This window comes from Leucoraja erinacea, chromosome 13 (genome assembly GCF_028641065.1).
Source record: "Leucoraja erinacea ecotype New England chromosome 13, Leri_hhj_1, whole genome shotgun sequence".
NCBI classification, from domain to species: domain Eukaryota; kingdom Metazoa; phylum Chordata; class Chondrichthyes; order Rajiformes; family Rajidae; genus Leucoraja; species Leucoraja erinaceus.
The window spans coordinates 31,972,057-31,994,710 of record NC_073389.1 but is presented as its reverse complement, the minus strand read 5'-3'; positions in this window follow the sequence as shown (position 1 = coordinate 31,994,710).

The window sequence follows — 22,654 nt, the reverse complement described above, 5'->3', positions numbered from 1 at the left end:
GGCGTGGGATATTTGTAACATTGTTTGGCCCCCTTTATGTGCTCTCTTTGCATACCTTGGGTGTGAAAAACAATGGATATCACTGTGACTTGACAATAAAGTATCATTCATTCAAAGGGCTTCATGTCTCTCTGAGGCTCCCTCTTGGCCCTGGGAAGTTTCAGATGGCGAGAGAAGCAGGATTGTTCAGGTACGTTGTAACTGTAGTTCCTCTCGGCATCTCGAAGCAAGCTTCTCTGAGCCAAGGGTCAGCCTCTGAGAGACCACAGTGCTCCAGGGTCACAGCTGACCGGGACCAGACTTGCTTCAGGAGGATGGGTTCACAGTCTGTACCCCAGGCTGCCAAAGTTACAAACCTCCCCAAACCTCCACAACTATCTCCACAACACCTCTCCGTCAGGCTGTGCAGTTGGATGTTTGCAGGCCAGCCCATTGAATCCATCAGCCAGGTGACTAATGGTTTGTTTCCCAATTAGTTGAACTTTCCCTGCCTTGGCGCCAGTTGGAAGGTGTGGGCGTTCAGGCTGGGTTTCAACAGGGCTTCACTGATTGCAGGCATGTAGTAACAAAGACCTGAGTGAATCGAGGGCAGGAGCACCACCCATGTGCAGTTGTTGCGGGGAACCACAAAGCAATTTTAACACACGTGGGGTACCATGTTAAGCAATATTATTGCGGTTCTTGAGCAATCCTCCTGGTTCTCTCGACTTCTCACAGCAAGATTCGCTGAGCCATTGAATTCTGACCCCTGGCAGCACCCAGTCACTGGGCCCCAGAGGCAATGCTGTTAAGATCACCTGATAACCAGCAGTGTTGCTGAGCACGCTTCTGGGAATCTACTAAGGTTCCTGAAGACAAACTTCAGCCAGCATTAGCCAGGGCCTTCGTAACCCCATAACCCCAGGGCCTTCATAACCTGTGCCTGTAACAGGCTGAAGAGACCAGGGGATTGTGAGGTGGAGGAATGGGTATCAAAGCTGGCTAAATGGATATCAAAGCTGCCTCCACCACCCTCTACCTCAGAGGGTGGTGGAGGCAGGTTCTCTGGATGCTTTCAAGAGAGAGCTAGATAAATAGGGCTCTTAAAAATAGCAGAGTCAGGAGATTTGGGGAGTAGGCTGGAACGGGGTACTGATTGGGGATGATCAGCCATGATCACATTGAATGGCGGTGCTGGCTTGAAGGGCCGAATAGCCTACTCCTGCACCTATTGTCTATTGTCCATTGTCTATTGTCTAAATCAGCAACTGCAGGGCACATTTATACCGGGAAGATTTGGAAGTGTGTAGGGACCCTGGGTGGGATGGTGGACATCAGGATATTGGTGGTTGAAGCTTTTAGATATGTACATGGATATGCAGGGAAGTGAGGGGTATGGATCCAGTGCTGGCAGATGAGATTAGTTTACTTTGCATCATATTCGGCACAGACATTATGGGCAGAGGGGCATCTTTCTGTGCTGTGCCTTTCTATGCTCTATGTTCTATATTCCAAGAGTACCTCAGAAATCTCCTACACATCGACCTTCTCCCCCAGAGGCACTGACTGCACCCAGCTGCACGGGGACAATGTGGTCGTACTCCCACTGACCTGGGCCCTTCATTGCCCTCACTATCTCCACCACCTGTTGTCCAGGAGTCTTCCACTTCAAATCCGGCATCTGCCTTATCAGGTGTGGGTGTATGGGGCCTGGTCAGGCCTATATGAGTCCTGTGGTACGGTTCTCTGGTGTGACTTGGATAGGTTGGGTGAGTGGGCAAATGCATGGCAGATGCAGTATAATGTGGATAAATGTGAGGTTATCCACTTTGGTGGCAAAAAAAACAGGAAAGTAGACTATTATCTGAATGGTGGCCAATTAGGAAAAGGAGAGATGCAACGAGAACTGGGTGTCATGGTACACCAATCATTGAAAGTAGGCATTCAGGTGCAGCAGGCAGTGAAGAAAGCGAATGTTATGTTAGCATTCATAGCAAAAGGATTTGAGTATAGGAGCAGGGAGGTTCTACTGCAATTGTACAGGGTCTTGGTGAGACCACACCTGGAGTATTGCGTACAGTTTTGGTCTCCTAATCTGAGGAAAGACATTCTTGCCATTGAGGGAGTACAGAGAAGGTTCACCAGACTGATTCCCGGGATGTCAGGACTTTCATATGAAGAAAGACTGGATAGACTCGACTTGTACTCGCTAGAATTCTTCTGCTTCAGCTTGATGCCTCTGTCTGCATCGCTGAAGAAGATCTTGATGCCTCTGTCCCTTGCATCGTGATTTCTTACTGCATCTTCTCTGGTGTCCCCAACTCCGAATAGGATGATGTCATCTGCAACACATTCCACTCCCTTTAATCTTTCTAGGGCGTGCAGCTTATTCTGGAAGATTTCTGCACTTACTTTCAGTCCAAATGGCAACCTCTTCCAGCGATATCTCCTAAAAGGGGTGTTCATGGTTGTTAGAAAACTGCTCCCCTCATCTAGTTCGCTGTGGAGATATCCTGAAATCCAGGCTCAGGAACAGCTTCTTCCCCACAGCCATCAGATTATGAAACTTCAAACAAACTCTGAACTGTAACAGCCTATTGCACTTTATCTGTTTATTTATGTGTATATATATGGTCTATGGTATATAGACACACTGATCTGTTCTGTATTTATGCCTACAATATTCTGTTGTGCTGCAGCAAGCAAGAATTTCATTGTGCTATCTGGGGCACATGACAATAAACTCTCTTGACTTGACTTGACTTTAAGTTCTCTGTACTTCTATGCACTTTGGGTTGAATTTGGGGCACATGTTGGCACCGCATTTTCTCTTCCACTCTTTATCACAATGTTACGGGACTTTGGACGATACAAACTGCAGTTGTTGTTCTTGATTTGGACAATTGATCTCTGGGATCTCAGTTCATCTTTATAAATCAACCTGCCCCTTTCAAGAGCTAATTTCCCCAATACGCATCCCTCGCAGGCTGGTTGGCGTGGCGACCACCTCAGGCACCTTCTGGCTCCCTGACAAAGTATTATTGGTCGACTAGCCAACTGTCAGCTCAGATAAGCTTCTGCTTTTTAAGTTTCCTTGTAAGGTTAATTGTGTGCTGCTGGGCTCTGAATTTACCTGCTGGAGTCCTTGGCTGAGTTTCAAGAGAAGAATGCAAGTATTCAGGAATTGGCTACCTTGGAAGTATGCTGACTGATGTAGTGTGGAGGGGGAGATGTGAAAATATCTCGAGCAGTCTTTGGAGGAACAGCTCATTTAGTTGATTGGCAGTTCAATAATGGGTGTCTTGATTTGCTGCGTATTTCAGTTATTTCCCTTTTGTTTTAGATTTCCGCTGTATGGCATCTCACAGTTACAATGCATTATTTTTGTTTCTACTTTTCTCTCTACAACATCTGCCGCACATCGATTAGCTGAATGGCATCAAACACGTTGGTCTCCAACCTTTCACAGACACTCCTGGAGTTCCCTATGCTCCCCGCCTCTCTCTAACTTTCAATACACTTCAAGTTCCTAGGCGCCAATATTACCAATAACCTGTTGTGTGAAAGCATTGATGTGGCAGCCAAGAAGCCAGAGCAAGGCCTCTTATTCCTTAAGGGAGGGAGTGAATTCTGCATGTCTCCATTGACTCTTACAAACTTCTATAGATGCACCATAGAAAGCACACCGTCGGGTTGCATAACAGCTTGGTTTGGGAACAGCTCTGACCAAGACTGCAAGAAATTGCAGAGTTGTAGATGTCACCCAGTCCATTACACAGAACACACTCCCCACCATTGACTCTTTCTAAACTTCATGCTGCCTCAGAAAAGCAGCCAACATAATCAAAGACATGTGCCACCCTGATCATTCCTTCTCTCTGCTCCCGTTGGGCAGGAGCTAAGAAGACAGAAAGAGCACCACAAGACTCAGGAACAGCTTCTTCCCCTCTGTTATCAGGCTTCTGAATGGTCCTTCCAAAAGCTAGGAGCATCTCTACCCTATTGCAGACATTGGACTTTGTCTATGGAATTGATGCACTACCAGGCTGAGAACTATATCTACACTCTGTGTCTTCACCTTCACTCTACCTATTATACCTGAGTTTGACTTGATTGCATTTATACATAGCATTGTCTGATCTGATTGGGTAGCATGCAAAGCAAATTTATTCATGTAATGTACATCGTTACACATGACACGAATAAATCTAAATCTAAATTTGTTTTCTCACTTATTCTAATTTGTGATTAGTCTTTGGCTTGAAACCGTGGCTCGGTTTTTTTTCTCTGCTGAGTTTTCTGGTTTGTATTTCAAATTGTCAGCATTTGGATTTTTTTTTTTTTTTTGTTTGCTTTTCATGTATAGTTTGGGTCATCACAACTCCAAATATTTGGTAAATGGAAGACTTGGTACCAATAAATCCCTCATATTGTTGATGACCGAGTGCAAACACATGTCTCTCTTTCCTCCTCTGATGGAAAAGTTTGGCTGCTGGGATCAAACACATCTCAGAAGATGGCGGCGCTGTTAACAGCTGCGGCTCGCCTGCAGTCCGTCTGTCTTTACTTTTTTCTGTTGTTTTTTTGTCTTGTTTTGGTTAAGTTTTAGTTTGTTGGGTTGTGTTGGGGGGGGGGGAGGGGTGAAACATGTTCTCTGTCTCTTCCTTCGGTGGAATTCGACTTTTTCGTGTGGTATCCCCCTTCTCTGCCTCCGTCTGCACTGAGGCCTAATGGCAGAGCTGGTGGCCTGGAGGCTCCGGTGGCAGAGCCAGGACTCACCAACGAGAGGCTGGCCGTCTTCGGGGCTGAGGCAGCGGTGGCCCGACTTGCTGGTGCGGCGATCTGGCTTTCGGCGGCGGCCTGGAGCTGATGCAGCGGGGCTCGGAGCTGAGACTGCGGGACCCGGAGCTGGGGCAGCGGCTCGGAGCTGAGACTGCGGGACCCCGGAGCTGGGGCAGCGGCTCGGAGCTGAGACTGCGGGACCCCGGAGCTGGGGCAGCGGCCCGGAGCGGAGACTGCGGGACCCGGAGCTGGGGCAGCGGCCCGGAGCTGATGCTGTGGCGGGCCGTCTCGGAGCGGAGACGGCGTTCCGGCTTTCGGCGGCGGTGACATCACCACGGAGATCCGCTGGACTGGAGGGCGGCATCTCTGGCCTGGATCGATCACCTCAGCGCAGAGGGAGAACAAGGAGGGAAGAGACGGAGACTAAGACTTTGCCTTCATCACAGTGAGGATGTGCTTGGTGAACTCACTGTGGTGGATGTTAATTTGTGTTTATTGTATGTTTTGTTTTTATTGGTTCTGTGTATGACTGCAGGCAACATAATTTCGTTCAGACCGAAAGGTCTGAATGACAATAAAGGAATCTAAAAAAAAGCTATGTCTCATTGGAACCATATCCCACCTCTTTATATCATTAACCGAAAATGCAGCAAACACTGTTCTTTCAGCAGTTATCTTGCTCCATATTACAACATCTGCAGTTTCTTGTTTCAGATTGAAGAGTTTCTATTTTTATTTCAGACTTCCAACATCTGCAGTTATTTGACCTTCATTCTGATCTCTTTTATGTTGGCGAGACCAGATTTTTGTGCGAGAGATCTTTTATTGCAGGAGTATATTCAACACCGGTGTTACACTGATCTGGCAAAAGCAAACACCTTTAATGGTTACACAAGAGATACTATCTAAAAAGGTGACAATATACTGGTAGCATCAAAAAAATAATACAGACCAAGAGACAATATACAGAAAACTGTAATATCATGTACGATCATACTTGTGGACATGTGTATTAAGGAACTGCAGATGCTGGTTTAAATTGAAGATAGCCACAAAATGCTGGACTAATTCAGCGAGACAGGCAGCTTCTCTGGAGCGAAGGAATGGGTGATGTTTCTGGTCGAGACCCTTCTTCAGACTGAGAGTCAGGGGAAAGGGAAACAAGTGATGTAGACTGTAAAGGAAACAAGCCGTTGTTAGCTGTGGGCTAGGTGAGAATGAGTTACAGCCAATGAAACTCACCAGGGTAACAATTGTGTGTTATATGTGTATATAAATGTGGACATATTTTCCTCAGAGCCACAGGGTGAATTAATAGCAGGAATTGCCACTGCTCTGCCATTCATCAGGTTCCTGGCTGACTTGCATGACCAAGGACAATGCGGACTGCTTCTCATATTATAGGAGTCATCCCTCTTCACCAAGTTGTATGTTGCCTGCCTTCTTCCCCACTCTCTATATTCAAGGGGACAATTTACATAGGCCAATTCATCTACCAAGCCCCATGTTTTTGGGATGTGGGAGGAAACCAAAGCACCCGGAGGAAACACACGTGGTCACAGGGAAAACATTCAAACTCCACACAGACAGCATCCAAGGTCAGGATCGAACTCAGGTCTTTGGCGCTGTGACGCAACAGCTCTATCTGCTGTGCACCGTGTGCTCAAGTATTGCTCTCCACTTCATGCCACAGTATGAAACAGACACTTTATCACAAGCATGGGCTCAGATTTCCAGGTGGGCAGAGGAAAATAACCAAGGATGTTTCCAAAGCATTGGTGCTGACTCCAAGGGATCTCTGGCACATGGGGAAGGGAGGCAGTCGGCGTGGTGTCAACAATCATGCATAGGGAGCACACAGAAACCCAGTGTCAACCGGTCACCTTAACACATCATCCACCACCCTACTACCACATCTCACCCCATCCAACAATGCCCAGTGTAAGCTTTAAGGGCCTGTCCCACCAGCATGCGATAGCATGCATCTAGCGCGACCAAACGTGGTCGCTTGAGGCGTACGGTCTCGTGGGGCTGGTCCCATGTCGATCGCCAGAGCCGTATGAAGTTGTGCGGGGCTGGTCCCGACATCGCGCGGGGCTCCAAAAATCTTGCACTGTCCGAAAATCCCGCGCGACAATGACCTGTCGTCCTGCAGCCGCATTGATGCCGTACGCAGCGCCTCGACGGGCGTACGCAGCCTCTTGACGGTATACGCCTACCGCATGGTGTTGCGTGAGGACGTCACTGCCCGGTGTGCCGTTGCGCGATGACATCACCGCCCGACGCCGTGCGACGTCCAAATTCAGTCGGACCGTCTCCTGCCCAGCTGATTGGTGAGTATGATGTTGGGACCTGCCCCGCACAGCTCCATACGCCTCCACGGTAGGAAGTGGGGCCGGTCCTGCGAGGCCGTACGCCTCAAGCCACCACGTTTGGTCACGCTAGACGCATGCAATCGCATGCTGGTGGGGCAGGCCCTTAACTGTGTAAATCAGGACTCTCAGCTTCTTCACCTGGGGCAGTGCACAAGTAGAGCAGTTTAGTTTAGTTTAGAGATAGAGCGTGGAAACAGGCCCTCAAATCCACCAAGTTCTGTGATTCCCACACACTTACACTATCCTAGTGTAATGATCCAACTCTATCACTTTGTACTGGGTCTGTGTAGGTTTATACTTTAGGAAGGGTGGACAGGCTTTGTAAGCTCACTGGATGCCTAAAGGGCCTGTCCCACTTGGGCAATCTAATCAGCGAGTTAAAAAGAGTGTCTTCGACCTTCAAGCTCGAGGGCACTCGCCTGGAAAGCCTCGTGCTGGATCGACCGGCCACGTTGAAACCGCGAGGTGCATCAACCGACCGCACACACACAAACACACCGCGAAGGCGGGGGCCAGGGAAAGCGGAGGAGCGCTGTCTGCACGATGAAGAGGAAGGTAAAATGGCAGCACAGTAACAGTAAGTCCTTTAGAGAGCGCAGAAGGGGGGGGGGGAGGAGAGAAGGGGAGAGACGGGGAGAAAAGGGGGCAGGGGGCAAGGGGGGGAGAAGGAATGGAGACACTTTTAAGAAGAATAATAAAGTTTAGCGGGCATTTTACCTACCAGTAGGTCTACCTTGGCTCTGAAACTCCAATGCGCCAATCAAAATACCCGGTCAGCGAAGGAGATTGCCTACGGCTGCCCTCGACTGCCTGTAAGTAAATAGCGACCCCACTCCACTGCACTACGAGTTAAAAAGACCCAAGCCGACCAAATTTTACTCTCAGAAATGTTTTCAATATACTGAACATTTTTTCACGACCTAGCTGAGGTCGCGTGTATTCGGGAACTTCCCTCGAGCATGATGCAGAGTTCCAGTGACGTCATAGGACCTCATAGGATCTTGTGTCGACCATGCTGCGAGTTTGAGTCAAGGGCAAACACTTCTAAACTCGCAGATTAGGTCGCCCAAGTGGGACAGGCCCTCAAAGCAATGGCAAGTGGAAACTATCTGGAACTGATGCCCATACCGTAGGAGATATTCCCACTGGATCCTAATTTCTAGGGAGGTTAAGATTGTGCTCCTCCTGTCTGAGGCACCTAGGAATGGAAGCATTACCTATAGGGGTCGCCTGCTTAGAACAAATATCTTCACTCAGAGGGTTTACTTGGTTTAGTTTAGTTTAGTTTAGAGATACAGCATGGAAACAGGACCCTCAGCTCACTGGGTCCGCGCCGACCAGCGATCCCGCACATTAACACCATCCTACATTCACCAGGGACAATTTACAATTATACCAAGCCAATTAATGTACAAACCTGTGCGTCTTTGGAGTGTGGGAGGAAACCAGAGATCCTGGAGAAAACCCACGCAGGTCACGGGGAGAAGGTACAAACTCCGTACAGACAGCACCCAAAGTCAAATTTGAACCCGTGTCACTGGCGCTGTAAGGCAGCAACTCTACCGCTGCGCCACCATGCCATCTGTACAGTGTTTGGGGTATGTGGGAATGTGTATGGATCTCTGTCCAACCTGCCCTTCGTGTCTGCCACTGAAGGCAGCCTTCTGTTTTAGCAAGGAGCAGAAGGAAGGAATATTTTGCACTGTGTATTTAGGCAACAGTACAATCTCCTGATCTTATGCACAGCTAACTCTGGACATGCTGTAGCTTGCCCGCGGATTGTTCTGAGGGAATGCTTAAAGGATGCCAAATATCGTGTGGGTCAGTCGTACATTTGAAAACGCAGGATCATTTTTTCTGAGCTGCCACACTTTTTGTTCCTTTTGTATGCAATGTGCCATTGTTCCAGTTTAATTCTCCATCCATTGCCGCTCTGACCTCACCACGTTCAACCTCCTGCATTGTTCCAGCAATGCCTAATGGAAGCCTCGCCTTCCATCTGCGCACGATACAACCTTCCCCAATGCTGAGTCCAGCAACTTCAGAAGACTTTCCTTTCCTGCTTGTGTCAGAACTGACCAGTTCTGACGTCAGGTTGTTGATCTGCAACATGAGTTAATTTTTTTCTTTCTCCAGTAGATGTTGTCTGCTTCGGGGCGACACGGTGGCGCAACGGTAGAGTTGCTGCTGTACAGCGCTTACAGCTTCAGAGACCCGTGTTCCATCCCTCTGCAAATGGATCCTCAACTTCCTCATCAACAGAACACAATCAGTACGAATTGGCAGCAACACTTGCTCCTCAATAGCCATCAATACAGGGCGGTGTGCTCAGCCCCCTGCTCATAGTTCCAACTACATCTTTAAATTAGCCAAAGGCACCACCATTGTTGGATTACAAATGATGATGAGTCAGAGTATACAAGGGACATTAATCAACTAACCGAATGGTGCCAGAAAAACAACTTTGCTCTCAACGTCAGTAAAACCAAGGAACTGATTGTTGACTTTAGAAGAGGAAGGCCGAGTATAGACAAACCTGCCTTCATTAACAAGATGGTAGAGGAGAGAGTCAACAACTTCAAATTCCTGAGCATGTATACCTCTGAAGATCTGTCCTGGACCCAGCACATAAGGGAAGCCCATCAAAGCCGTTACTTCCTTATAAGATCGAGAAGATTTGGTATCTCAGCAAATATTCTCTTGAACTTCTACAAATGTACAGTAGAGAGCATATTGACTGGTTGAATCGTGGCCTGGTTCGGCAACTTGAACGCTCAAAAGCGAAGAAGATTGCAAAATGTGGTGAACACTGCCCAGTCCATCACGGCCACTGACCTCCCCAACTTCGAAGGGATCTACAGGAGTCACTGCCTCAAAAAGGCAGCCAGCATCATCAGTGACCCACGCCACCCTGGCCACACTTACTTTTCACTCCACCCATCAGAAAGAAGGTATGGGAGCCGCAAAACTGTAATGTCCAGGTTCAGAAACAGCTTTTCTCCAACAGCCATCAGGTTATTAAACACTACAACCTCTAACTAAGCCCCGAACTACATAGACTTGGGGGCATTGTTTTTGCCTTTGCACTATTATGTTTTTTTTTTAATATACTGAACTTCTTGTTTGGTTGTTTATTACTATGCTTACGTATCTGTTATGCAACTGCAAGTAAGAATTTCATTGTTCCGTTTCGGGACATATGACAAAAAAACACCCTTGACTATACAGCCTCTGCGACTCTGAAGACCAACTGTGCCACTTGGCTGAGCAATGATTCCTTTGTGTGTGAACATGTTCAGAAAATGGGATCGGGGTGTGGATATTACATTCCTGATCTATGTTGCAAGCTGTGCAGCAGGGCTGGAGAAACTTTCCACACTGCTATGTTCTAACCTGTATCCTGAAACTGTGTAAATATTAAACCCCAACCTCTGTGTTTATCAGAGAGTCACCATTTGGCTCTGTGATTTAAGAAGAGAAAAACAAGTAGTGTTTCCTAACAGTCGGGACCCTGTGTGCCAACAAATATTTAATCAGACCATTCATTGCCAGACATTGCCAACCACTGCTAAAAACTTCTGAAGGCTATATTTATGTACATATATTTTAGGGAAATATATAAATCCACAGACTTCAGCAGTAATGTGGGCACAGCTTAGGAAATAACACATTGGCTGTTTCTTCACTCCATTCACTGAACTCCATCCCAGTCCATGGTAACTTGTCTAAAATCATATGAAAATCCTAATTCTTACAGAAAGCTGCTGGAGTCCATGCCCAGGATAGCTTTTCACCTCCAGTTAATATAAATGCATGCACTACGCATGCGCACACACATAGACATACTCACACGCAACCACACACACTCTAACATAACATGGAAACGCACACAATGAATACAATTCAACTCACACGGACTTAAAAACACACACACATGGACAAACACAGACAAATACACTTATCTAACACACAAACACACACTCAATGCACACAGACACACATTTCATCACAAACCCGCACAAAAATGCACTCCCACACATTCACTCAAATACACATCCAGGCACACCAACAAGCAAGCACACACACAACAGAGACACATGTAAAAACACACACACGACCACAAAGGCAGGTATGTTCAAACGTACATACAACAAATGTACACTCTATACGCACATGTAAACACATACACATGCAATTGCACACAGACTTTCAGCTTGCTTCAACACGGACATACAACACCTATTTACACACAAACATACACACAACATGAACACACATACTCACACACACACTCAGCATATATTAAAACAGACAAACATTTATTTGCACACAAACACACACACACACACACACACACACACACATACACACACACACACATATATATATATACACACACACACACACACACACACATACACACACACACACACACACACACACACAGTAGGAACCCACCTGCACATGCATACATATACAGTACAAACACACACACAGTAGGAACTCACCTACACACACACACACATACAGTACAAACACACGCACAGTAGGAACCCACAAGCACATGCATACATATACAGTACAAACACACAAACACTGACATACACACAAACTTTAAATGGATAAAGGAAAATTCCATTGCCTTATTTTTTTGGTTTCCAGGAATGTTATTTATTGGGTGACACTTGGAGTAAAAGGAGGTGACTATTACATTTAACTGGATGATGTCAAAACATTCCATCACCCGATTTCAGTGATGGGTTATTTACCCAGTGAGTGCCTCTGACCGATGAACCAGTGTGAGTAACAAACCCCACTGACGTTTGCAAGTAACTGGAATTAAACATATTGAGAATAAGACTGACCTAAGCAGCACTCAATCATGGTTGTGTACGAGCACAGCTTTTAATGTGCTGTATAATTGTATCTTGGTGTCAGGCACCTTCCATCAGGGAAGGGGGCTGAGCAGTAACCAGGAAATAGCTATTGCTTATTTCACCATTGTTTTTTCCCTAGATAGACACAAAAAGCTGGAGTAATTCAGTGGGTCAGGCAGAATCTCTGGAGAAAAGGAATAGGTGATGATTTGGGTCGGGACACTTTTTCAGTCTGAGAGTCAGGGGAAAGGGAAACAAGAGATACGGAGGTGATTATTGAGAGATATAGAACAAATGAATTAAAGATATGCAAAAAATAATGATGATCAAGGAAAGGTGGAGCCCACAATGCTCCATTGTTGGCTGTGGACTGGGTGATAACGAGTGGTACAGAGAGTGAAACTCATCAGGATGACGATGAAACAAGAACGACTACTAGGGTGGGGGTCCCCTGTTGGGTTTACAACGTTAAGCTAGACAACAGGGCTGTAAGGGGCAGCAGTCCTGCCTCTGAACCATTCACACACATTGCAAGGGGTGAGTTGGGCAACCTTATCTCCAGCACAGAATTTTGAGTGAGACCTGAGCAGTGATCCCCAGTGCCCGCAAGAATTCACATCCCTCCCCACTACCAACGGAACAGATTCTCGGGTCAATCTCTCACAACTGGTCTGGTGTCTTCCGGAGGGAGATGGGGTGGGAGATGGGGGTGTGAGGATCGGGTGTGAGATGGGGGTGGGAGGATCGGGTGAGATAATCACAGCATCGCACTCCAGAGAAAGGAGAACGGTGAGATGTATCCTGATGAAAGATGTTGGGGGGGGGAAAGATGTTGAATGTTGGGGTGTATCCTGGTGTGGAATGTTGGGGTGTATCCTGGTGTGGAATGTTGGGGTGTATCCTGGTGTGGAATGTTGGGGTGTTTCCTGGTGTGGAATGTTGGGGTGTATCCTGGTGTGGAATGTTGGGGTGTACTGTATGTGGGCTAGTCCAGTTGCCATCCGTGTTCAATCTAATGACAGGACTTTTCATCACTAGGGAAGTTTGGATAGTCTCCGGGGTAAAGAAGAATTGCAATTTTACGTAAATTTTGATTGTTATTGAGGCTTCTTTGTTTTTAATTAGCTTCAGAGCAGCCAATTGGAAGTGTACACTGTGGATATTGGGTCATGTAGGGGTTCAGTGTGGGAAGTTCCATCAACGAGGATCTGCATTGAAAGGCCAGTTGTCCTTAATTAAACGTCTCTGATTGAAAAAGTTTACCTCTAATCTAATAGTTATATGAGACGTCAGTGGTCAGATGGTCATAATTAACTTTGAATTATAGTGTTTAAACTCTTCCTGCACATTGTACATCTGGTCTCTCTCATCAGCAGAGCTCAGATACTGTAACATTACTTCTCCTGATGAAGTGTGCCAGTATTAGCAAGATCATTAAATGTGAGCCAATCAGTAAACACACGTTTCTTTACCTCCTCACTTCAGGGACTGCCAAGGCTGGAGTGAATGCAGTTATTGTGGCGGCATCAGGGTTCATGAGAGTGGCGTGTGAACGGAACGGGCTCTGCTGCCAGGCATGAGGCACACTCAGTGAACTCACTGACCTCCTTAGCTTTTACAGTGGGAGCTCGTTTCAAAATAGCCAAGTCTGCAAAACAGGGCATGGTAAGGTACGGGCGAGTTTATCTCCTGCACCTTGTCAGAGGTGTTGCCAGGCTCATCCATGCTGCAGTGCGGACCTGTCCTGGTGCAGTTTAGGTTCATAGATTTGTTGTTGTATTGCATGAGAACACGCCCTTCACCCCAACTTGTCAATGCTGATCAAGGTGCCTTTCTGCACAAACAGATTTGCACCATATCTCACCAACCTTTCCTACCATGTAAGGTACACAAAAATGCTGGAGAAACTCAGAGGGTGCAGCAGCATCTATGGAGCGAAGGAAATAGGCAACGTTTCGGGCTAAAACCCTTCTTCAGACTCATCCCCGACCTCTACCTCTGCTACATCGACGACTGCTTTGGTGCCACCTCCTGCACCCACGCACAACTGACTGACTTCATCATGCCTACTTTTCCTACTATGTATCGGTCTGAATGTCTTAAACGTTGTAATTGTATCATCTCCACCATTCCTTTGGATAATTGTGTGATGAAGGTCGATAGAGTTGCTGCCTTACAGCACCAGAGACTTAGGTTCGATCCTGACTACGGGTGCTGTCTGTATGGAGTTTGGACGTTCTCCCCATGACCTGTGTGGGTTTTCTTCAGGTGCTCTGGTTTCCTCCCATGCTCCAAACATGTATAGGTTTGTAGGTTAATTGGCTTTGGCAAAATTGTAAATTGTCCCGATTGTGTAGGATAGTGTTGATGTAAGTGGATCACTGGTCGATGCAGACTCGGTGGGTCCTAAGGGCCAATTTCCACGCTGAATCTCTAAACTAAAACTAAACATAATATTGACAACAAACTGGTGGCCATCTGTGAGACTATGTTCAACACTGCTTTTGTAGGGTCAAATGGTGCAAAACCCTCATTGACCTAGACAGTTGTTTAATCAGATCTCTCCGCTCCACATTGGAATTTTTCCAATACTGATTCCAAAAACCCTGGCCAGGGGGCTTTATTCCCAATGACATCCCACCAATAGTTATCTAAACACAACTGGACTTACACCAGGATTACTGGCAGTGAGATGTCACACCACTGACTGTCACATACCACCAACTGTCAGTCTGTACCATGCAACGCTCTCCTCTGCCTGTCACTGCCTACAGTTCTCCACCACCTGCCACTGTTCGCCAGCTGTCAATGTCTCTGGACTTTCCATAACCTGTCATTCACCACCGCCTGTCAATGTTCACCGCCTGTCAATGTTCAGCGCCTGTCAATGTTCAGCGCCTGTCACTACCGCCTGTCACTATCGCCTGTCACTATCGCCTGTCATTCTCCCAGATCACTGTCCATCAGTCGTCATGCTCCATGGCCTGTCACAGTCGAACGCATCGCTGCCACAAGCTGTCACTCTCCATCGCCTGCTATCCACAATCACATCATGCCGCATCCTGACATTAACATTGCCTGTTGCTCTCTCCACAGCCTGTCTCTTTCTCCCACTCTCACTTTCCTCTGACCTACATTAACCACTGCCCCCTCTCTCTCCCCCTCTGTCACTCTCCCCCTCTCTCCCCCTCTGCACTCTCCCCCTCTCTCCCCCCCATCTGTCCACCTCCCTCCCCCCTCTGTCACTCTCCCCCCTCTCCCCCCCATCTGTCACTCTCCCCCCTCTCTCCCCTCCTCTGTCACTCTCCCCCCTCTACCCCCCACCTGTCACTCTCCCCCCTCTCTCACTCCTCCCTCTGTCACTCTCCCCCCTCTACCCCCCACCTGTCACTCTCCCCCCTCTCTCACTCTCCTCCCACTCTCCCACTGTCACTCTCACTCTCTCCCCACACCTATCACTCTCCCCATCTATCCCCCACCTGTCACTCTCACCTCCCTCTCCCCCTCTGTCACTCCTCCCTCTTCACCACCCACTGCCTGTTAAACCCCTTTACTGAGATCACGCTTTGTCAGGAGGTCTAATATTATCCATTCCCCTAAAACTAGCATTAATGCAACAAGCTGCTTATTAAAGTTATTTATATCCTCACATGATGTCATACATTCCTTGGAAATGTTCTTTGTTTGTAGTCGTGCTGAAATTAATGTTTTCCTCTTCTTTCAGTCAGCGGTCTACCAATGTGCTCACCTCTTCCATCAGCCCATTCCATACTCTTTCCTGAATCAAAGTATTCTCTTTCATTCAGCTGCAAACTACATTTTCCCTGCAGTGTGTTTATTTCCAAGTTGGGCCTGTGAGGTAATTTGTTGACTATAGCCTACTGCAACGGTAGCTTAAAGACTGGCTCAGCTTGCAAGTTGCTGTGGGAGCACTGGTTTCCGAGGCAGCGGAAGCAGCATGGTTGAGTGGAGACATCCACCCAGAGGATAACTATTGGTCCCATTGCTGTTCACATGATGAGCCAGGTTCTGGGCAAACTATTATTACCAATAGACTGCCTATAATACCTCAAGCACATAGAACATAGAACAGTGCAGCACAGGAATGAGCCCTTTGGCTCACCCCATCTGTGCTCACCATGATTCTAATTCAAACAGCACATCTATCTGCACCTGACCTATGTCCGTCCCTCCATTCCCAGCCCATTTCTGTATCTACCTAAATGCCTCTTAAACATCATTATTACATTTGCTTCCACCACCTCCCCTGACAACACATTCCATGCATCTACCATTCTCCATGTACAAAAACAAGCCTGGCAAATCTCCTTTTAATTGTAGAGGCACAAGGAACCAAGCAGATGCTGGAATCTTGAGTTGATCTCAAAGTTCTGGTGCAACTCAGCGGGTCAGGCAGCATCTCTGGAGGGTATGGATAGGCACCATTTCAGTTGGGACCCTTTCCCGTCTGATATAAACCTATGCTCTCTAGTATTTGACATCTCCACCCTGGGGAAAAGACACTGACTGTCTACTTTGTCTATGCCTCTCGTAATTCTATATAGTTCTATCAGGCGACCCACCACATAAGTCATGGAAATGCGTTGATGCATGGTTCAGCTGCGTCCGTTTCACTTCAGGTGTTTACAGGATGTCACTGGCAGTAGCTGCCTTTATTGGCAGTCCTCATGGTTTGTGAACTGAGAAGCTATGAAGAGTCTCACAGCAGAGGCCAAGCCTTCTATAACCCAACACCATGACTGACACTGGTAACCTCCATCCATGCCCAGGAGGCACCAGGTGGCCATTTGATGTTTGGGTAATGAGCACAGAGCTGGCAGAAAGGTCGGCACATGCAGGCTTGAGATTATTCCGCATACACGATGAGGAAATGAAATCCACTTCCAGCCAAAGTGGCCAGGGTAGAATAGATCAAAGATTCTTCCGTAAGGAGCGGGGTTACTACCTTGAGGAATAAAATGGGGGTAGAGAGGAATGGGTGTGACCATTTTCCATCGTATTCTACACTTGGAGCTAAGCAAAGGGTTTTGATTGTAATCTCAGAAAACATCCGTTTTGTCTTTTGCTCAGTCTGCAGGAGCAGCAGTGGCTTATTCCAATGTGGATTTGATTTGTATTACATTTACTCATCAATCAGACCGCCCAGTTCATGTGGGAGTGCTGACAACTGGAAACAGTGGCGTGCCCTGAGAGGCTTTGCATCGTTCTGGAGGAGAAAGACACACGTTCAGCGTCACCAATCAAAGAAGCCAGAAGAGGAATGCAGTAGATGGAAGCCAGGATCAGACCATTCAGCCCCTTGCACCTGGAAATGGAAAATCTGGCAAAAGAAACCTGTGATTCCTAATTCCAGCAAGTGATGGTTGACCCTGGTGCTGACATAAGGGCAGGACAGCCAGTGACCACTCATGATTATCTCAGCTACGCCAGCATCTTTAGCCTGTACAGCAGCCAGCACTCAATGCAAGCTGCCTGCACGGCATTCTGACACTTCCAAAGCTAAACTGGGGATGAAACCAGGCAGAACATCTGGGTTATGATCCAAACAGCTCCAGCAAAACTGGTTCGATCCTGACCTTGGCTGCTGTGAGTATGGAGTTTGCACGCTCTGCATATTGATGGAATGGAGGGAACTGGATCACACGCAGGCAGAGGAGGATGGCTGTCAAACATTGCAGCAGGGTCTTGATCAGTTTAACAGATGGGCTGAGGAATGGTTGATGGAATTTAATACAGAAAGCTAACATGGGCAGGACCTACACAGTGAATGGTACACAGGGCTCTGGGGCGTATTGTAGGGCAGGTACGTAGTTTCTTGAAAGTGGCGTCACAGGTAGATAGGGTGGTCAAAAAGGCTTTTGGCACATTGGCTTTCATCATTCAGAGTATTGAGGATAGAAGTTGGGAGGCCATGTTACAATTATATAAGATGTTTTTGAGGCCACATGTTATAGGAAAGATGTCATGCTGGAAAGGGTGTAGAGAAGATTTGCGAGGATGTTGCCATGACTCGAGGGCCTGAGCCATAGGGAGAGGATGTGTAGGCTAGGACTCTATTCCTTGGAGTGCAGGAAGCTATGGGGTGATCTTATAAAGGTGTACAAAATCATCAGAGGAATAGATCAGGTGAATGCACAGAGTCTCTTGCCCGGCGTATGGGAATCAAGAACCAGAGGACATAGGTTTAATGTGAGGGGGGGAAAGATTTAATAGGAATCTGAGGATAACTTTTTTACACAAAGGGCGATGAGTGTTTAGAACGAGCTGATGGAGGAGGTAGTTTAGGCAGATACTATCACAACATTTATGAAACATTTAGATCAGTACATGGATAGGATAGGTTTAGAGGTATATGGGGCAAATGCAGGCAAGTGGAACTAGTGTAAATAGCACGTTGCTTGGTGTGGGCAAGTTGGGCTGAAAGGCCTGGTTCTACGCTATATGACACTATTAGTTTAGTTTGGCATCATGTCTGGCGCGGGCATTGTGGCTGTTCCTTTGCTGTACTGTTCTATGCTCTCTGTTCTCCCTCTGACAGTGTGGGTTTCACCTGGGGGGCCTGCTTTCCTCTCACATCCCAAAGACGTGTGCCATTGCAAATTACACCTAGTGTGTAAGTGAATGGGAGATGATGGGATGTGAATAAAAGGGCTTAGGGTAGGATTAGTATAAAATTGTATGGTTGATGTTGATGAGGACTTGTTGAGCCAACGAGCCTGGCTCTGTGCTGTTTCTCTCTCTGGCGCCAAATGCATGTGGACAAGGTTTAGCAAGCTTGCACCAAAACCAGTTGTATATCCACAGGCACTGCCCCTTGTGCTACCGGGCTGCCCGTCAGGTCTGCTCACCAACTCCGCTGGGGCACAAACACAAGCATGGCATTCGGGGCCGTGTCTTTGCACAAGGTTACTGACAGAGTGAGTTATGCTTCCAGTGGGACCCACTGAGTAATTGCTTGCATCCAGCGAGTGGATGTGAGCCACGCTCCACTGCTAATAAGCACTGGTTCTGCTGCCAACACTGAAATAAAACAATATGTAAAGAACAACAATCTAGGCTGCGGGGAAGTCTATGGTGGGATGCGATTAGCACTCAGAATAGACATGCTAAATAAAGAGCTAAATAAAATAAATTATATCCTTAGCGTTATAGAAATGGGCCTTTTGGCTCAACTCATCTTGCTGACCTCATCTTAAACATAGCTTAGTTTAGTTTCGAGATACAGTGTGGAAACTGGCCCTTCGGCCCACCAAGTCCCCACCGACCAGCAATCTCCGCTTATTACCGCAAGTGTACACACAGTAGGGACAATTTACACTTATACCAAGTATACCATCCCAAGCCAATTAACCTTCAAAGCTGTATGTCTTTGGAGTGTGGAAGGATACCGAAGACCCCGGAGAAAACCCACGCGGTTACAGGGAGAATGTACAAACACTGCACAGACAGCGCCCGTAGTCAGGATTGAACCCGGGTCACTGCCGCTGCAAGCGCTGTAAGGCAGCAACTCTCCCTCTGCGCCATCGTGCCGCCGCCCAAACTCCTGAATTAATCCCCTTTGGCCCATATCCGTCCAGATCTTTCCTATCCATGCATCTGTCCAAATGCCACTTACACCTTGTAATAGTACTGTTCTTGACCACTCCCCCTGGCAACCCGTTCCAGACACAAACCCACTCTGTGAATGTGTCGTATCTCACCTTAAACATGCGCCTTCTAGTTTTAGACTCCCCTACCCTATGAAAAAAAATTGCGACCAATTATCTGGGCAACTGAAGATAGCATTTTAATGATCAAAATGTGCTCAAAACCATAAGATGCTCCAATTCTCCTTCAAAACACATTTTTGGCCTTCCCCTACATTCATTGTAATCCCATCTATCCCACGAGCATTCCATACTGTGGCTCCTGCTGGCACACCTGAATCACGACAGGGCCACAGTACTGAGAAAACTGCTGGAATTGTGAGCCGGCATTCCTCGGGTTCTGAAGTCCTTGATTTTAAAAGAAGGCAGGCGGGAGATAGTTGATGTGCTGGCTTTCATTTACGGAAACCGCCTAGATTCGGGGGGATGTTCCACAAGGTTGGAGGATAGTAAACGTATTCAAAAAGGAAGGGAAGCAGTAATCAGGTAACCACAGGCCCATTGACATCATATCTGTCACAGGGCAAATGTTAGAGTAGTCACTGTTCCAATATTAGAGATCGCACATTTAAGATGAAGGTGAAATTATTTTATTCCATAATATCATAAGTCTTTTTTTAAGGCAAAGGTAGAAAGTGATTTGACAAGCAAAGGGACTGATTAGGTGGCAATTGGTGTAAAAAGTTGCGTGATTGATGGAAATGTGGAGCTGAGGTTACAGTAGGTCAGTTATGATCTTATTAAATGGCGGGACAGGCTTGAGGGCTAAATGGACAACTGATCCTAATTTGTAAACTTCCCCAAACCTGGCAACTTCCTTGGGTACTTTCCCTGTGTCCTTCCTTGTGCTGTGAAGTGCTTCCTGTAACAGAGTGCAGTTGTGTAATTGGTGGCCTTTACGTGAACTGCCCAACTTGTCTCCACTACCCCACTGCCAGTAGAGCCGAGCATTGTTTGTGCCACCTCCGTCAGTGCATCTGAAGATTCCACCTTGCTCAGTCTGTGGGCTCGGGCTCCAACACCGGCTGGGATATCAGTTCCCTACGATCTATCATGAGGCCTTGTTTTCCTTTCACTCCACACTCCTCTGTGGAGGACCTTCCATCTCCCACACCTCTACCACCCCTCCTCCCCCCCCCCCCACGACCAGTTTTTGGCTTCACATGCAACTGAATTCCAGTGATTGAAACAACCTTTGATTGCTGCCTTTTGATTTCTGCCACTGAGTCAGCGATGGATCCAACCTGTCTCTTCCCCTTGAGTCCCACCTGCACCAACTTGTCCGACCCATCTGCACGTGGGCCAGCTCCCTGGGTCATCGATCTTTGTTGTTACCACCTCGAAAACTGCATTCAAGGCACAACCTTCACCACTCCAAGCTGATCTTGATTAATATCTGCCTTTCCACAGCAAGCTCTACTCTGGCAACCTCAGCTATTTTCCCCACAACCACTTATGCTAGCGTGACTAGTCTGTAACTTCAGTGGTCTCCTCCGTTGGGGCAGATGTGAGAGGGCGAGAGGAGGATAAGTGCTGGGCTGGCTCGGGGAGAGGGGTAGCGATTAACGATTGGTCCCTCAGCTTAATGCTGACTTCACTTAATTCACTTACTTCCCATCTCTGAATCCAGCATCACTGCGACTGAACCACTCTAATCAGCGGGTCAGTGGAATCACTCATCACTCTGACCCTTCCTCACGCTTGTGATCTCCAACACTCGCCCACTCCCGATCCCCCCTTCAGTAGACAATAGACAACGGGTGCAGGAGTAGGCCATTCGGCCCTTTGAGCCAGCACCACCATTCAACGTGATCATGGCTGATCATCCCCAATCAGTACCCCGTTCCTGCCTTCTCCCCATATCGCCTAACTCCGCTATTTTTAAGAGCCCTATCTAGCTCTCTCCTGAAAGCATCCAGAGAACCTGCCTCCACCGCCCTCTGAGGCAGAGGATTCCACAAACTCGCAACTCTCTGTGAGAAAAAATGTTTCCTCGTCTCCGTTCTAAATGGCTTACTCCTTATTCTTAAACTGTGGCCCCTGGTTCTTCCTCACATTGGGGATCTTCACCACCCAATTGATCAGCAACTGCTGTAAATAAATTCAATTAATCGTCTGGAGCTCCAAAAAAAACCTTGCCATTTGTGATGATCAATGATTAGAGGGTTGGTTCACTAATACCTCTCAGAGAAGGGAAGCTAGCATCAGTGGCCCAGACTCCCCCCGTCAGTCTCTCCCAGACTCCCCCCCGTCAGTCTCCCAGACTCCCCCCGTCAGTCTCCCAGACTCCCCCCGTCAGTCTCCCAGACTCCCTCAGTCAGACAACGGACTCTCTCAGTCACTCTCTGTTCTCTCTCCAGTGGCCATCATCAATTTGCAATGTTAAAACTAAGTCTGTTAAGAATTTGGAAGAGGATCTATTTTATGGCCTCACTGACAACCTTGCTGTGGACTTGTGTAATATATAACACGACCTCTGAGTTCCTGACTCTCCCTCAGGATTTCTAAAAATAGGCCTCACCTTTGATGTTCCTTGAAACTTCCTGTCACCTTGCATCAGGTATGGTTAGAGTTAAATAAAACAGCGATTATTATCTCTGTGCATTTCCCTTCAATATCAGCAGAGAGTGGGATCAGCTTGCATAGGTTGCCAATTGTCCTCAAGCTCAGCGCACAAACCGGTGATAAATAAAAGATGTGCGAGGCAGCCTCTGTGCTGGCTGGCCCTGTGGACGTCTGCGGTAGTTTCAATGTGGTGGGAGAGTGTATACACAGCTGGCTCCAGCTAAAGGCACTTTCCATCCAGTTTAATCCTCTGCACAGAACCCCAGTGTGCCAGACCAATTCTGATCAAAACAACTCCAAATGAAGACCAGAGTCATAAACTCTGAGCCAGCTGCAAAGCTGCTTTGCAACTCCTCTCACTGCCGAGCGAGCGTGGCTGCCTAAAGCTGGCAGGATGGTCTGGAGTTTG